This window comes from Cupressus sempervirens, chromosome 4, assembly GCF_028749045.1.
Source record: "Cupressus sempervirens isolate cs-2001-9-10 chromosome 4, ASM2874904v1, whole genome shotgun sequence".
NCBI classification, from domain to species: Eukaryota; Viridiplantae; Streptophyta; class Pinopsida; order Cupressales; family Cupressaceae; genus Cupressus; species Cupressus sempervirens.
The window spans coordinates 102636049-102653914 of NC_143121.1; positions in this window are offsets into that span (position 1 = coordinate 102636049).

Sequence of the window (17866 nt, forward strand, 5' to 3'; positions counted from 1 at the left end):
TACACCCTCTAGATTTTAGGATGTGACTCATATAGATGAGGAAGATTGTAAGAATTTTTCTTAGGAAAGAATTCACCAAAGAACTAAGAACTCAAACACAAGCACAATAGTAGACCAATAGAGAGAGTATGATCAAAATGATGATAATCATTCAATATGCCATACATGTCATATCAAGAGTTCACTAAGTGCTTGTATAGAAAGGCCTCTGGAAACCTTCCAAAATGCATAGAAGTCAACATCATGATAAGTCATACAACCAGGCACATGTCGACCAGATGTGGGTTATCCTCCATTGAGCATGGAATTAAGTGCAATAATGAGAGGATAAGCCTAAAATGGTGTAGCACACAATTTAGTGGTGTAGAAAACATGTGTTGAATTAGGAGAGTGAATAATTATGTTGTCAACATGACAACTCAATGAATGATGCAAACTCCAGTGCCATAGACACCATGTGCATAATTAGAGTTGGGCACTTCTATGAGAGTACACAAACTCCTAAGTGTCTCACCTAAATAAATAATAAAATAATGCATTAACCTAAGTAAGCTTAAGTAAGTATAAATAGTAAATACTTATTTATACCACCACCCACCCTTAAGTACAACTTAGGTGAATACACTTAAGCTTATGAAATCTAGGACGAAGTGCATGATGGGTCCCAGCTACTAGGCCATGTTAGGTACCCATGTACATAATGATATGCAATCTCTCATATAGCAGAGAAAGAGAGAAAATCTCATGGGAAAAACCCTCCCCCAAAAAGAGAGATGAATAGGGATGCATGGATGGATGGAGTAATCAAGACCCCCCCATTATGACATACATCTAGTATATACCAAAGAGAATGATGAGAAGAGGAAGAGAGATAGAATAGACTCCCCCACCAAAGCAGAATTCCTAATACTAACTGCTCCAATGAAGAAGCTGATCCAAGACTGCAGAATGGTGTTCCTCCCCTTAGGAACAAACAATTCCAAAGGTACAAATGAGATTCTTGTACTATGTGTGGAAAGAATCCCATGGATAAGTGATGTCTCTAAAACCTACTCAACTAGCTGAAGTACATGTCTCAAAGAACTATCTATCTCTACAACTGATGAAGAACCCTGTTGCAACTGCTGATCATAACTATCCACAATCACTTCAACCTATAACAATCAATCATGTAGAGAATGAACAAGAGGATCTAGAGCCCTCATGAAAAGTAAAGAAGGTTCTTCTACATGAAGAAGAAGAGGTAGATCATCAATACTACCCCCCCAAATCTGTCAGTGAACCTATACCTAGAAGACTAGATGTAACCTGTTATTTTGGACCTATCACTGTGGCTATGTATGCATGTGGGCTAAATTGATGTAGTGACCTCTCACTATAATTGTTGATAGAACTCCATGTGTTTGAATCTATTGAAGCATTATTGTTGGTGTCATTATTAGTTTCCACATGATATGATGTGTGAATAGGAGTAGAGGACAAGCTGGGTGAAATTTCCTCAAAGTGTACATCCTTCTCCACAAAATATGATGTGTCTCTGGATCTATAATTCTATATGCCTTCACACCATCTTCATAACCAATGAAAGTAAAAAGCTAAGGTGATGGTGCCTTGCATCCCCAAGAAGATATATTTACCCATGTAGGACAACTGATGACTTTGAAGTGTGTCACAATAGTTTTTCTAATGCACCATGCCTCAAAAGGAGTCTTGCCATCTAAGGGTAGATAAGGAGATTGATTAAAAATGTTAGTGGTACTAGAGATTACTTCGAATTCAAGTGATGGATGTAGAGATTTGGCTTGTATCATGCAAGTTTCCATAGACTTAAGATTTTGGATCCTCAATGTTGCAACATATGTCTTATGTGTACTAAATGTTGGTGGAATCTAAAGATCAATGCCCTCAAGTCTGCAAAAGTCTGTAAACCTTTTGTTCACATACATGCTTTCGTTGTCCATTCTAAGAACTTTGATGGCTTTCCTAGATTTCTTTTCAACACAAGTCTTGAAGGCTAGAAATTTTTCCAACACTTCATTCTTGTTATGAAGAAAGTAGACCCAAGTGTATCTTCAAAAGTCATCAATGAATGTATGTAGTGACCATAGCTGATTGCAAAAGGACTTGCTAATACCATGTGAACCATTTGTAGAACACTTGGTGCTCTTGAAGACTTCTCATTCTATAACTTCCTCCCTAGATGCATATCTAATGAATTTTTTGAACATTCAACCTTAGAAAAGTTTATTTGAGGTAGACCTTTTACCATTTTGTTTTTGCAAAGTTGCTGAAGATAGCGGAAGTCAAGACGACCATACTACTAATGCCATAATTGCATTGTTGAATTAGATTGAGATAACAAGGCCTTTGAAGGAGACTTGGGCACAAAATGAGAGAAAGAGTACAACCTCTTGTCATGATTCACTTTCACCACTGCAACCAAGGAGTCATCTTTAAGATTGTGCACCTAGACTAAGTCTAGAAGGAACTTGACTCTATGTCCATCTCCAAGGTGAGTGATTTGGTAGATTGATAAGAGATTTGAACTTAAGTTTAGAACATAGAGAACATCTTGAAACTCTCCATTTTCCATCTCCACATTTCCTTTCCCTTCAACATCCATTTTTCTATCATCTCCCATGAAGATGTGTGGTACCTTTGGTTGCTCCAATGAAGAAAAATCCTCCTTTGAACAACCCATGTGATAAGAGGCACCTAAGTCAAATATCCATTCCTTTGAAGAGTTTGAATTAGCCATGAGTGCTTCCCCTTTTCCCTTTGAATCTTAAGAAGACCCTTTTCCCTTGTAAGCATTAGGCAATGGAACATTATGTCTCTTCATAATGTTGGTCAACTCATCAATCTTTTTAAGATAACACTCATGTTCTTCATGGCCTGAGTTTTTGCAATAGGCATACATTTTCTTCTTCTTATTGTTGCTTGTCTTCTTGTTGGAATTTGAGGACTTCCCTTGTTGATTGGATTGTGGTGTTGTCTTTTTCTACATCCTCTAATTTATTCTTCTATTTCTTCTCACCCTTTCCTTTATTTGAAGACTATCTAGCTGAATTTTGAGAACCTTTATTGTTGGCTGACAATACTTTAGACTAAGGTAATTTGAGAATCCCCGTAGATTTCAACTTCTTTTCTTTAGTATCCAATAGATCAGCATATTCATGAAAAGTGACTTTCTTATAGGCAGACCCTAAGGTAGTCTTTGAGGTGTTAAAAGAAGATACAAATGTGGAATACTTCGATGACAGCTTGTTATAATTGAGATAGATCAATCTATCATCTCTGATAGAACTTCCACAATTAGTAAGCTTTGTCCTTAGTTCATTCACCTTGATGATGAAATCTTGTATAGAATCATATGACTTAGAATCCAAGGAGACAAGCTCATCTTCAATTTTAAAAACATCCTCTTCAAACACTTTACCATATAGGCTTTCAAGGGTATCCCAAGCTTCCTTGGATGTAGAACAATTATTAATTTGATGCATGATCTTATCATCAACCCCCAAACATATATCACCTAGGGCTTTCCTATCCAGTGCTACCTAAGCTGAAATATCACTTGCTGAAGCTTTATCACCTATTGGTTTAGGAAGAGTACCATCTGCATATTGTGAAACTCCATTATGCATTAACTGATACCACATTTTGATGGACCATGAAGCATAGTTATGAGGAGTTAATTTAGGAGACTTAAAATTTTGCATAATGCAAAAAATGAAAGAAAATTAGAGAAAAGAGAGAACACAACACAAGAACACCCCCCCTTTTCAGTAAATCAAGAAACCCCCCCAAAATAGATGCTTTTGGTTTTTTTTCAATAGTGCAATTACAATGAGCCACTTACCAATTTTGGCCTTTGTAGACTTCTCATTTTTCTTGTTACAACCTCTTAATGGATTACAAATTAGAAACTTTACAATGTGTTATAAGTTTGAAGCAATACAAGGCAAAGAAAGGCCCTATTGTTGAAAGTGACACTTTTGTCAACACAACCCTATAATTTTACTATAGATATGTAAAATTAGATGAAAAATAATGCACTTTCAAAAAAAAAAGAACTTGTTTTTAACTCTAGATGTGCCTATACAAAGTGTTTGAAGTTGCAAAATGTAGGATTATGCAAGTATAATCATAAAAAATTGCAATTTCTAAACAATCCATGCACCAAAACTAGAAAAGTGCTGGACCATTGAATAATTTCAAAAATTCTACTCAATTTCAAAAAATATTGCACCTGATTTGGAGCCCAGATGTTTGAGTTATTGCCTCCTGAAGTAAAAATACAAAATTCAAAATCAATCTAGAGAGGAGTTGCATCTGCGAATGACAAGGTTAAATTTGATCGTCATATAACCATCACAACAGTTCAAATTTGGCCAAGAATGACGGTTAGATGACCATCAAATTTAGGCTCATGAACTTGATGACATCAGCATACCCCAAGCTTGTGATGATGTCAGCCGTACAGATGATGATGTTAGTAAACAGAAGCATATGTATGTACTAGATGGATTGTATGAATAGGTGGCAAAAGAAATGATGTCTTACCATGCAAGTGTTGACTAGGTCTAATTGTACTACTAACTAGATGGGAAAGTGAGCAGATTGCATGGATGCATATCGCTAATAGAGCTTCCACCGGTAGATGAGGTGGTGGATCTACATGGATGAGAGTTGGTCCATATGTCAGCTCTAGATTGGACCATGTGAGAGAGGAGGTATGCGTGACTATAGGTTTGAGTGTTGTGAGGTGGACTACATAGCTAGTGATGGGCCAGTGTTAGAGTGTCGCATGGTAGTGAAATCTATGTATGAATATACGCCACATGGAAAAAAACTCTTGTTCTATCAATCCATAATGATGTGTGTGCCAAAATTCAAATGGTGCCATCGGTATATTCAGTCACCATGCCTGGGAAATACATAGTTGCCAGAGTTTTTGTGGGAATTATCCCACATTGCCATGGTTAGAGAGCTCGTGATAGTTTAAATATCTAAACTTACATTACTTTTAACAAAGCCAAGGGCATCAGATATTGTAATGTTGGGTTTGGTGGTGCTATAAGCTAGGGAAAATTTTTGGAGGGTATTGCTGGAAGTTACAATGGATGTGCCCCGATTCATATAAATTTCTTAGTGTGATTTTCTATATGGATTATGCATAGAGCTTGCTTGATTTAAAATGCTAATTCCTTGCCAAATAAATATAACTTTGAAATTGCAGAGCCGAGATCTGACAACTCGATTCTGCAAAAACACATTTTGCTTGAATGCCCAACTTATAAAAATTTCTAAAAATAAAATCTAAAAAATTGCAAAGAAATGTAGAGATGAAAATTCAGATATGAAAAAAATAATTAAATAGATCCAAAAATGACCATACCCAAACTATAAATTAGGACCTCTGGGTTCTGATTTGCATAAAAAATTTCCCTCACGATCAACGTTCACCCAACATAGGTAAATTTATAGTCGATCTTTATCGAATCAATGTTATGGACACAATGATGAGGTCAAATCTAGCTCTAGATGCTTCCAATTTTTGCAAATTCTTTGGATTCAAGTCAAGGTGTTGAAGCATGAACAGTCTCAAATGGTTATGTGTAGAGAATCTCCCTTAGCTCTAATACCATGTAAGAATCTGGCTTAGGCCAAAATTCACCCAAGAACTAAGAACTTAAAGACAAGCACAATAGTAGAACAATAGAGAGAGTATGATTAAATAATGATATTTATAGCTCAATATGCCATATATGCCATATCAAGAATACACTAAGAGTGCTTGTATATAAAGGCCTCTAGAGAGCTTCTAGAATGCATAGAAGTCAGCATCATGATAAGTCATACAACCAAGCACATGTCCACTAGATGTGGGTTATCCTCCATTAATCACCAAATTAAGTGCGATGATGAGAGGATAAGCATAAAATGGTGTAGCATGCAAATTAGTGGTGTAGACAACATGTGCTAAATTAGGAGTGCAAATAACTATGTTGTCAACATGGCAACTCAGTAAATGATGCAAACTCTAGTGTTGTAGACACCATGTGCATAATTAGAGTTGCACACTTCTATGAGAGTACACAAACTCCTAAGTGTCTCACCTAAACAAATAATAAAATAATGAAAAATAATAAAATAATGCACTAACCTAAGTAAACTTAAGTAAGTGTAAATAGTAAATACTTATTTACACCAACAAAGATGATGATTCAACATTTCTTGATGAGGTAATTGCATTACATAAGTATGATTTGAATAATCTCACCATAGATAAAATGGAAGAATTACAAATCTTGTATATTCATAAGGAATAAAAATAACATATGAGAAGAGAACAAAAGAGAAGATATGTACTTCACATTGTTAAAGATATTTTTACGAATGCATTTAGAATTACAAATGTGAATAATCAACATACAATTTTTGATCAGCTAGTGTATCGAATTGATGAAATTTAGACAAATGATATTGAGACAAATAAAAAGTTGTTGTCATGGTCTAAAAGGAGAATGGAGCATAAAATATTATAGAAAGTATCATAGTAACTTATACATAGACAAGATGAAATTTCTATATCTATATCTATTATACAATTGGAATCAATTTTGAAGTCCATCAATTATTTGTATTTGAAATTGTGTGATTTAGATTTCTTTAAAATAGATACTACACACTCATTAGAGCTATTGCATGTGGACATAAGAGAAAATGTTACCACAATAAGCAAGAAAGAAAGTTCAAGATCATCCTCTTTTAGTGAACCTACTTTCAATCAAAAGTGGTTAGTGGAGCTCATTGCTAGAGATACAAAAATAAAGTTCAAGCTAAAATTGATTCGACTTCAACTATTTCCACATATACGGATAATTCAAAAGTTAATCTTTATTGCTAGACATATTTTGAGGAAAGACAAAAAAGCTTAACACCTTGCATAATTTATCGACCTAGTAGTTGAGCTAGAAATTCAATTTCATATTTTGGAGAAAGTACAAGAAAGATGGAAGAAAGGTTATGCCAATATTGTGGCAAGTCATCAATAGTTCTTTGATAAAATTAGTTAGTCCATCTAGCCCGAGGTTCCATTAGTGAATAAAACAAGAGGGAATGAAGAATGAAGATGATGGGGGTACGAGAGAATAAGTGTTAATGTATAAATTAGTTGAAGGTTTATTTATAAATCTTCTATTCATATTTATTTTATTCTATATGTTTGAGATATTTAAATGTACTCATTATATATATATATATATATATATATATATATATATATATATATATAGACATACTACAAAACATATATGAATAAACTATTTACCTTAATAATCATTTTTGGCTCCCATTGGTAAATTGAAAGGATTATCATAATTAACAATGCTCATATGTGGAAGCTTGACTAATGAGTTATGCCCAATTGACATGACCCAAGTATGAGTCACAACTATTGATCATGACTTATAATTAAACCACACACATATATTAATATCTTTTCTTCATTAATTTTATTGTAGATAGAATTTTCTGATTGACTTACAGTTACATATTAAACTCATATCTTGGAAAACAATTAGAATAATATCTCACACTTAGTTTGATACACTTACATGGTATTAGAGAAAGTTTGAAGAAGTGGTCAAATATTAGACTTTAGTCATATATTATTCTAAAATAGTTAATGGCATGAGGCTAGAAGATATATTAGAAGGCGATTCAGATTTTGTAGGTTGGAAACTACAACTAAAACTCATACTAAAAGAACATGACCTAAATAAGTTTGTTTAAAATGCTAACCCACCACTCAAAGGAAATGATGAACTAGAAAAATGGGAGAATGACAACAATAAAGCCATGAAAATTATTTTTCATGGTGTTAAAACCTATCTACTTCCTATAATCTCAGAACAAGACACTGCACATGAGATGTACAATGCTCATGGAATTATGTTTGAGATAAATAATGCTATTGAGATTATCACATTAAAGGATAGAATGTCAAATATTAAAATGAGTAAGGGAGAGAAAATTTCCTCATACTTTATGAGAATAATTGAACTTTGAAATCAACTCTCTTAAATAGGACACATTCATGATGGAAAGGAGTTAACAATAACCGCTCTAAAAGGTCTTCCATCATCATGGGATATCTTTTTGACAAGTGGTATGCTCTAATTCTAAACTTCCCAAATATGAAAGAATGAAAGCTAATTGTATACAAAAAGAGTGTATGCAAATAGCCTGGGGACAAAATGTCTCCTCCTCTAAAGGAGATTTACAAGTTCTTTCTAATTGAGTAAATAAGAAGAAAATAAAACTAAAAGGAAAGACAAAGCAACTTGACTTCTCCAAAATGCAATGTTTTAGATGTGGTAAAATTGGACATCTAGCATCTAGATGTCTTGATAGAATTAAGCAACAGGCTTCATTTAAAACCACTCAAAACTCAAATGGAAATTATGAATACAATTCTTTTTATTAAGCTCTCTCTAGTGAAGAATCAATCAGATCAAGTAATTGGGTAATTTATAGTGAAGCCTCTCGACATATTATAGGTTTAGAGAACAATTGGACGCTATCAAGGAAGAATATATTGATGAAGTCACTATTGGAGATGATACAAGCTATCCCATAATGGGACTAGGAACATGTACTATTCATCTAAAATCAAGGAAAACAATTGAACTTACTAAGGTACTATATTACCCTAGTATAAAAAGAAACTTGCTTTCCATATTTGCTCTTGAAGATGGAGGATTCAGAATTACATTTATGGAAGGAAAGGTCTTAGCTTGGCCTAAGAATTCTAACATAAAAATTACATACAAGATTGGCTCCAAACATTGATGTCTTTATCAAATTAACTCTCAAAATCATTCAGCTCTACTTCATGATCCTCTCAAAGAAAATGAAATATGGTGCAAGAGACTATGTCATCTTCAATTTTGAGGATTACCTTGTCTAGGAAAAATGGTAATGGGTATACCTAAACTTTATCTATACGATAACTGTTTTGCTTTCGGGAAGAATATTAAAACTACATTTCAAAAAAGTCAAAGAAAATCCAAAGAAATTCTAGAATTTATTCGCTCATATTTATGTGGTCCTATGTCAATTCCTTCACTAGGAGGCTTTCTATACTATATGATATTTGTGGATGATTTCTCTAGGGAGACATGGATCTATTTTCTTAAAAGTAAAGAGTTTGAAGAAATCCTAACACAATTTAAAGAGTTTAAAGCCCTTGTAAAAAATCAATTTGGAAAGAAAACAAAAGTTTTGAGAATAGATAATGGTAAAGAATACATTTATGAGATCTTTATAAATTACTCTAAAACTATTGGAATCAAGAGAGAGTGTTCTATTCCATATAATCCTCAATAAAATGGAATAATTGAGAAAAAGAATAGAACCATAGTTGAAGTTGTTAAAGAAATGCTTCATGATCAAAATATTGAAACTTTCTTGTGGGAAAAAGCCACAAATACTACTAGTTTCCTTCAAATTAGATGCCTACATTCTCATCTTGACTACAAGACCCCTAAAGAGGCATTTTAATGGAAGAAACCTGATCTTAAATAGATAAGAATTTTTGGTTTCCCTGTCTATGTGCACATCCTAAGGAGAAGAGAATAAAAATAGAGCCCTTAAGAAAGAAGGGAATATTTGTAGGATATAGTTAAACTTTCAAATTTTATTGTATCTACATCCTTGGACAAAGAAATCACTAGTACATTTGGACCCAATTTTCTACCAAGGTTTGTTGCTATTTTTCTCATTCAAATTTAGACCAAATTGCAGGTTGGTCAAATATTAATGAATAAATTAATCAAAATTTCAACCAATCTACAATTTATTCATCAAAATTCTAACCAATATGCAATTTGGTCAAAATTTTGACAAGAAAAATAGAGACAAACCTTGGTCAAAATTCAACCAAAATTGGTCAAAAATTGGTTCCAAATTTCCTAGTGAATATTGAACTAAGTAAATATGTAATATTTTATGAAGACTTGGTTTTCAAAATATCTAAAGATGAAAATGAATCAAATTTAGAAGAAACTCTAGAAGAACAAAACTCTCACAATGAGAGGGAGTTTCTAATGGAGGAATATTACTCAATTGAACCTATGGACATTGCTCACATTTCTGAGGAAAAGAAAATACCACTACATTCCAAAAAGCTAATTGAAGAGAACAATTCCATTTCCTTAAATTTCATTAGGGAAAGTAAATGTCCCAACATATACTCTAGTTACATTGCATTAATGAGTGAAATCTCAAAATCCTAACCATTTGATGTAAAAGAAGAAATAGAACATTAAAATTGGAAAGATGCCATGATAGATGAATATAATTCCATACTTAAAAATGATGTTTGGATATTGTTCCAAGACCCAAAAATAAATTAGTTGTTCCTCAAAATGGCTATTTAAAATTAAACATGTTGTGGAAGTATTAATATGTACAAAGCAAGGCTTGTAGCAATAGGATTTTCAAAAAAGTAGGAATAGACTACAAAGAAACTTTTGTTCCAGTAGCTAGATATACCTCCTTTAGAACTATTTTAGCTATTGCTGCATCCAAGGGATGAAAAATTCATCAAATTGATCTAAAGAATGCATTTTTAAATGGTGGTATAGAAGAGGAAGTTTATCTTGAACAACCTGAAGGATTTGAAGTACACAATAAAAAATCTCATGTATGAAAATTTAAAAAGGCTTTATGTGGATTGAAACAAGCTCCTTGAGATTGGCATGAATAGATAGATCTTAACCTAACTAAATTTGGTTTCTCTAAAAAACATTGTACATCCTAATTTATATTGCAAGGTAATACATGGGGATATGTTGATTATGGTTTTATATGTTGATGATATTTTGATTATAGAGAAGATCACCTTATTGAAAAATGTAAACAAGATCTTACATTTGAATTTGAAATGAAGGATTTAGGAATACTACACTATTTCTTGGGACTACAATTATGGAAACATTCAAATGGAATCATTTTAAATCAAGGGAAGAATACTCTGGATCTACTCAAAATATTTGGCATGTTGGATAGTAAGGCAATGAAGACTCCTATGAAAATAAACCTTAAGAAACTAAAAGAAGCAATAGAAGATTCTGAAAATGTTGATCCTACTCTATATCGATAGATAATTAGTTCTTAATGTATTGGGTAAATATAAGACCAGACATGTGTTATGTTGTAAATGTTGTCAGTCAATTCATGTGTGAAACTAAACAAACTCATTTAGTAGCAAAAAAAACATTCTTAGGTATCTTATTGGTGCAATTGGATATGTTCTCAAACACACTAAATCTTAACTAAATCTAAGTGGATATACAAATTCTAATTGGGTAGGAAATTCAGAGAATCACAAGAGCACTTCAGGATGTTGTTTTGCCTTGGGTTCAACAATGATATCTTGATTTAGCAATATTCAATAGCACATATTTCTATGGGAGCAAGAGAATTCATATGGTTGACAAAACTTTTATTTGGATTATTTGGAAACCCACTTCCACCTACTACTATTCATTGTGATAACCAAAGTTGCATCAAGCTATCTCTTTATTCAGTGTTTCATAATAGATCAAAACACATCAAGATACCATACCACTATGTTGGATACATTATTGAGAAGGATGTAATCAAGTTAGAATATATTAGTACAAAGGATCAAATAGTAGACACTCTTACCAAACCACTTGCTAAGGAAAAAGTGGAGCACTTTCATAAAGAACTTGGCATGATTGTAAAATTGGAGGAAATGTCTTAGAGAAATTGATTATTGTACATTATATATCATAAATTTATAAAACTTATGTTAATCATTAAGAAGTGATGAGTTCAAAATGATTTCACTTGTATTGAGAGAAGTTGTTGTAAAGTGGTGTCCTTACAATAACTTGTACCATGATTCATTTTGTCTAATTGTTTCATCTAAAGACTTTATCTTATAAATAACCAACTAGGCATTAGATATCATTAATTTTATTATCTACAAGTTTCTTGTATAGATATATTTTGGGTACTTGGTGAATATCTTGCCCTGATATTCTGATACGCCAATACCACACTGAGTACTTGGTGAACATCATTTAGTTGATGTTTTGATAGGCCATTACTCTAGAGAGCTTGTTGAATATCATGTGACTAATATTCTAATAGACCAACTCTCATATTACATAATGTCAAATATAAGTTGATTAATATTCTATCATTGATGAATCAATGCTTGTCTAACATTGTACAAAGAAGTATTCTGACCAAAGACCTCTTATGTGTATTTATCCTACTAATCTAAGAGGGAGTGTTAATGTATAGATTAGTTGAATATTTATTTATAAATCTTTTGTTGATTCTATAAGTTTAATATGTTTAAATATACTCATACACACACACACACACACACACACACACACTACAAAACATATATGAAAAAACTAATCAAATTCCTTACTAATCATTTTGTCTCCCATTAGTATATTGAAAGGAGTATTATAATTAACAAGGTTGATATGTGGAAGCTTTACTAATGAGTCACACCTGATAGACATTACCCAATTATGAGTCACTGCTATTGGTCATGACTTACAATCAAACCACACACATGTTAATATCTTCTCCTCATTAATTATATTGCAGATGGAACACAAACATTATATAGTCTTCTAGCATATATATCAGTGCACATAAACATTATTTTTATTCTATTTTTTCTGATTGACTTACAGTCTCATATTAAACTCACATCTTCGAAAATAATCGAAATAATATCTCACACTTAGTCTGATACACTTACAATAAGAAAGTGGTAGATAGAAAACAAAGGAGGAGATATGGGAGACTAAAATTAGATATCATATTGTATAGCATAAATTTTGGTCTCAAGAGAAAAATCAATTTTTTGAACGAAATCATTTCATGAAAAAGTGTTTTTCCACTAATTTCAAAGAGGGAGATTGTTGATCTCTAAGGATAATTTTTAGTTAGCTTCAAAAAACTTAGACATTTAGTATGATAGATTAAAAGGTCATCACTACGATCAAGTTATCTAGTAAAGGTCGAGTAGACAATACTTATATAGAGAGAAAGATACTATTTGTCAAGCATTTAGTTGAAACCAAGCAGATGAATGAGTCAAGTAATATCATTGGAGATGAGTGATATAGTGTAAACCAAGTACTTTGAAAATTCATTGAGAGCTAAGAAAATGGATATATAGAAACCGAGAAACAACATAAAGGTTTATACATGACTGAGCATCAGGGCATTTGAGTACTAAGTAGTTAAGTTTTGATAAATAAGTTTTTAATTGCACAAAATCATGTGTAAACCATTTTGGCCAATTTTTTATGAGATTAGATATTTGAAGAGCCAACTAAGGAGTTTATTACACATAATTAAAAAAGGCAACTATCCAATTGTGTTTAATTAGACCAATCTAAAAATGGGACAAAAACAATAAAAGAAGATAAAGTGTAAGCCATCGATCAAGATCTAGAGCCTTCATAGAATGTCCATTTAAAGAGGATTCTAACTCTGTAGTATATATTATTGAGGAATTGAGATGTCCATGGAGTGTATGCACATGTGAAGGAGTAAAATCAAACTTAGAAAGAAAAACATATAGAGAGCAATCAAAGTAGTGAAGGATTGAAAAAAATTATTAGATTAGGAGATCAGATTAGAGATATAACAAGTAGGAGAATCAAGACCATCTTGTAGATAAAACTCAAGGTAAGGTACTAATCAATTATTTTTTACTTGAGATCAGATAAATCTCTCAATAGAGTGGTCCAAATAGGCCTATGAAAATCTCATAACAAAGTCCTCACTTCATTATGATTATAAAATCCTTTAACAAGGTGAGACCTAATAGTATCTTAAGATTTTAACAGGGAAGACCCCTCAAAGGGAAGATTATATATTATGATCAAACATTGTAACCCTAACATGTTAACTATATTGTTGCAGCAATGAAGATTTGTAGGTTTCATCCCCACCTTAGTTTTACCTTCATCTTGAAGTGTTTCTAGGTAACCAAATCATTATATTATGTGTTGAACATTGTAAGGATGTTGTGTATTTCATTTATGTTTTAGCATTTTAATTTTCAATGATAGATCTATGACAAGAATTAGCCATGGATTTATGTTAATGATTTTGAGCATAAAATTCTAAGATCCTTATTAACTCCCCCCCACCCCCACCCTTCACTATCTTGTTTCTCATTTACTTATTCCAATAAATTCTTGATTTAAAAAAAAAAAAAAATTATGCCTTGGATTAGTCTCTTCATCGTAATTGAAATCAATTGTTTGATGTTGAATGATAAACTTCTCATTCATTCTCACACTTGTGCTCTCAACAATCATCTTTGTACTTTGATTAAAACATCTAGATGCATTTATTTTCAGTGATTATCCAAGAAACATGTGTTCATCATTCCTTGAATCCAACTTTCCAACATTATCTTTTTTAATGTAAATTTTACTTCCAAAGAATTTGAAATACTTAATGGATGGTGTATGACCAAACCAAAGTTCATAAGGTATCTGACCAATATTATGTTTGATTTGTACCCTATTCATAGCGTATTGTTGTATTTACTACTTTTGAACCAAAATATCTTGTAGGTACATTGTTCTCTACAAGAATAATTACTCTTTTTTATCATGTCACTATTTTGTTCCTCCTTTCTCCTATCCATTTCTATTCATGTTTCATAGGGTGTGAAAGCTATCTTTTAATGTCATTTTCTTCAAGAAAAATGATAAACTCCTATGAAGTAAACTCTCCACCTCTATAAGATCTCAAACATTTAATGTCCATACCATATTCATTTTTAACTCTACTCTTAAATATCTTGAATTTATCAAAAGATTTAGATTTATCTCTAAAAAATGCTACCTATGTCATTATTGTGAAGTCATCAACAAGATTCATGAAATGCCTTTTACCTTAGAATAATGTTGTTTTAATAGGACCACTTGAATGTATCTGTACAATCTCCAACTTCATAAATATAGTAAATTTATTGTATGGAAATGAATATTTCTTCTATTTTTCCATTGCACATTCCTGACATACAATGTTAGAGAGATTTCCAATTTTAAGAAAATCTCTAACTACAAATGTGTACCAACCTTCACAATTTTATCAAAGTTGATATAAAAGATATCTTGTGCTACAACCAACTATCATCCACCTTAGCAACTATAAATGTCATCCCTATATGATTCAACCACAAATCATTAACTCTTTTCCTTGTAGTAGAACCAATCAATACACCATCCTTGTCTTTGATAATGCAATTCTTCTCAGTAAACTACAACTCGTATCCCTTGTCCATAAGCTATCCAATAGTCAATATATGATGTTTCAGACCATCAAAAAAGTAAACATCATAATTTTTAGTCTTTCCATCAAGTGTAATAGATAAATTTTCTTTTAGATGATAGTTTACATTATTTCCAACTCTAACAATTTCTCCATCATAGCTACTAAATTTAATAAATTTATTCATATCTCTAGTCATGTGATGGGAACAACCACTATTAATAATCCAATAATATTTCTTCTTTCAAAGTTATGATACAATTTTCTTTTCTTCTCTAACTTCTTCTCCACAACTTTCTTCCTTAATAGCAACAAATCCTTTTACATCATTATAGTCACTCAAGATTTCTTCTACCTTGGCATTTAGTTCATCCTCATCATCAAATAGACATTCCTTGTGATTTCTTTATTTGAAATGATTTCTAGTCTTTCTTACTCTCTTAGGACATTTATTAGAATAACGACCATATTGATTACATGTCTAAATTTTAAAGATTTTATTGCCTATAGGTTTTCTCTTCATAAGATTGGAAAGTCCCTCAATATTATTTTGTTATTACAATTCTGTTTGAGTAGTACTACCATAGTATTAATATGTACTTGCACTCCTTATCAGCATAGGCTAAACATTCAATTCACTAAAAGTAGTTTCAACATTAAGCAATTCTGCAGTTTGCCTCATCTATATTTCTGCTAAATGTAATCTCCCAAGAAGAGATGCTAATAATGCTAGTCTACCAACCATATTGAACATTAATACATCTTTCTAAGCTTCACAAAATCTTCAAGATTATATTCTTCAATCACATCCATTGTACTCTTTGTAATCAATGAATATCATAGATTAATGCATTGAAAATGTCTTCATATTTCACTTCTAACAATCATAGTTAACTCCATCAAGCTTCAAACATTCTTTTATAAACTATACCATAAATCTCCTAAAGTTTTAATATTTTCCATCAAGCAATTGATTCTCTAATACCAATTGGTAGAAATTAATTTTTTCCAAGATAACTGAGAGGATAAGAGTTTATCATTTATCTAATTAAAATAACTACTAGTATGCTTATTAATTCCAAAAAATGTAAATAGTGGATGTAACAAACAAAAAAAGATGACCATGGACAATAGCATCAAATGGGTTAACTAGGGAAACCCTTGATTAGAGAAAAATCCTTGGTGTAGATGGTACCTATGAGATGATGTAATAATATAAAAATTCCTTGTGAGAGGATGCACCCTATTAGGAGTCAATGATATATATTCAATACATATTAGTATTTGCTAGGAGACTTTGAATCCTTGTTAGGAGATTCCAACCGTGTTAGGTCCTCCACTAGCCCTATTAGGATTTGTTTAGGAAGATAGATGAACCCATTGTCCAAATATCTTCATTACTATCCTAATTAAATATTATAATGGTGTTTCAACACTTTCCAATAACAACTTATTTTTTCAAGATGTAGTTCTTTGCCCACTCACCATACCTCAACTACAAAACTCACTTCTCTAATCAAAATGATACTCACAAGTAATCTCTCACAATACATCATATAATTTGCATTGGATCTTACTCTCAAGTTTGCATATCATAAAATGACCTCACTGATGATTCTAACAAAAGAAAACATGTTTCTATTATGCCAATTCCTAAAGAAAATTATTGAGTCCACCTTGAAGCTTTCCCTATTTACAATAATAATATCTAACAAACTTAAGATATTACATTTACACATTAAATTACAATATTACATCATTTCATAATTACACACAAATTGTAATTTCATAGTCTTTATAACTCTCCATGCACTTCTCATCTGGATGTGTATGGTTAAGCACATGATCTTCATCATGTCTTCTATATGTACCCAAGTTTTCTTAACCAGATTCTATTTATGTTAAAGATAGAATCCAAACAACAGTAACTACTACCAAAAATTATGTCTGAATGTTGCCTTCACTAAATCAATCAAATCTTTCTTCAGTCTTCATATTTCCATGTGCTCTCTTTATTATAGCATCGTGACACTCTTTCAAACATCATCCCAAGTCCGCATAAGCTCATCTTAATTCTTCATACCACACAAAACTAAACTCTATGTATTGCTCTATCAGTCCTTCATTCTTCATACCGCACAAAACTAAACTCTATGTATTGCTCTATCAGTCCTTACAAAATTAGTAGTATGCTGACATGAATGAAAAACTTTATCATAAATGTAACACGCAACCTTTGAATAGTATCTCCAGAAATGCTAAGATGCTTCCTAATATGAATAATATCACCATTCATGATTAAAAATCCTATGAAGAGGAATGTACGCTTTAGACTTACATGACTATTGGAGAAGCCAGGGATCGATAGAACCTATACTCTTAGGATTTTTTCCTTTTCCTCCTAAAGGGATTACGTTAAATTTCAAAATAATTTTTGGATGCCTTTTCTAGGGCTTGCATCCCTAAGACTAGAGTGATTTTCTGTTCGTGACATTCTATT